This window comes from Elephantulus edwardii, unplaced genomic scaffold (genome assembly GCF_000299155.1).
Source record: "Elephantulus edwardii isolate Elephantulus edwardi_28Jun2011 unplaced genomic scaffold, EleEdw1.0 scaffold00152, whole genome shotgun sequence".
NCBI lineage: Eukaryota > Metazoa > Chordata > Mammalia > Macroscelidea > Macroscelididae > Elephantulus > Elephantulus edwardii.
In genome coordinates, this window is record NW_006399902.1 from 7,095,363 (window position 1) to 7,096,919 (window position 1,557).

Below are 1,557 nucleotides of genomic sequence, written 5' to 3' on the forward strand. Positions count from 1 at the left end.
TATTGAAAGCCTCAAGTTGCAATACTGAGAGATACTACTGGCAAAATCTTCAATGATCCAGGAAGTATCAAAAGAAGATGGAAAGAATCCACAGAATCACTGTACTAAAAGCCATTGGTTGACAGTAAAAATTTTTCAGGAATTACATATTAACAAGAGCCAATGGTAATGAAGGAAGAAGTTCAAGCTGTATTGAAAGCATTGGTAAAAAAATAAGGTCCCAGAAATCAATCAAAAATCAAAATCAATCAACAAAATTAAAACAACTATGAGATATCAATTGACATGTTTCAAATAACGAAGGCCTGGATGCCCTTACCAGTCTATGCCGGGAAATTTGGAGGATAGCTACTTGGCCTACTGACTGGAAGAGATCCTTTTTTTTATCTCCCAACAGATAACCAATTTATTGGAATAGTTTGTTTAGGCATCTGAAATGGTGATTTCAACTCCAGGCTCAATACTGATGGAAGTGTTCTAATTATTGAAATCAGAAGGGCTGTGCAAGTCAATGAGTCTGGAATCTCATCTGGAAACGATCCCAGGTCTTCCTTGCAGTGATTCTCAGAGTCTTACGGTATGCATCCTAATTCGTCCCTTCACCTTGAGGTTCTTCTCCTTTGCACCTTTGATCAAGTAGGCACACATGTTTTCCAGGGATTTTAGATTGTGGCTGATTAGAGTAATTCTGATCTGGTGAATGGCCATCTCGTATTCCACAGACATTTCTGTGTCCTTAAAAGTCATAGCTGCTGCACCAGCTTGTTCCCCGGGGAGAGGACACAGGACTGAGTCAGGGAGAGGGAGCAAACCTGCAGCAGAGACCATGTCTTTCTCAATGAGCAAGAGATCCATATTTGTTTTCATTCCCTAAAAGAGCAATCTAACAAAATTAAAAAAACTATGAGATTTCATCTCACTCTAGTAAGAATAGCAAAATTTAACAGAGCAGCAAACATTAAATGCTAGCAAGGTTGGGAGGAAACTGGAACCCTTATTCACTATGGTGGAAGTGTAAAATGTGCAAGAACTATGGAAGGCTGTATGGCACTTTCTCAAAAAGTTGCAAATAGAAATACCATTTGAAAATGTGCAATAATGAATGAATGGAAATCCAAAGCCTCTGTAAATTTTTACTGAAATTAACAACAAATTTAAATTTAAAACAAAAGAATTAAGTTAGAGTAAGGATGGCAATGTATTTATAACTGTTCATGCTAATAACACTATATATATCGTGGCATGGAGGAGGAATAGTGGAAATGTATCCACATTTACAACAGTCCTCTTACCAAAACCATTTATGGAAAACAGGAACTGCACTGGAACATGTATCTCTGGATTGGAAATGATATTGTTAATATTTCTAGCCTTAAGCTTAAAAGATTATAATGTTCAAAATTATTTGTTATACATTTGTTTACATCTTTCCCTCTTTTATTTATTTTGTTCTTATTTTATTATTTTTGTGTGAGTGTACCGTCAAATCAGATCTGACTGGTACAGGAGGAGATTGTCCCTCCTTCCCCGGCAGAGCATCTGGTGGATTCGAACCGT

The 1,557-nt window shown here is 36.9% G+C and overlaps 1 pseudogene; it reads right to left on the reverse strand.

Moving 5' to 3' along the window:
• Positions 1-423: 423 nt before the first annotated feature.
• Positions 424-747, reverse strand: LOC102876378 (annotated as a pseudogene).
• Between the last annotated feature and the right edge of the window lie 810 nt (positions 748-1,557).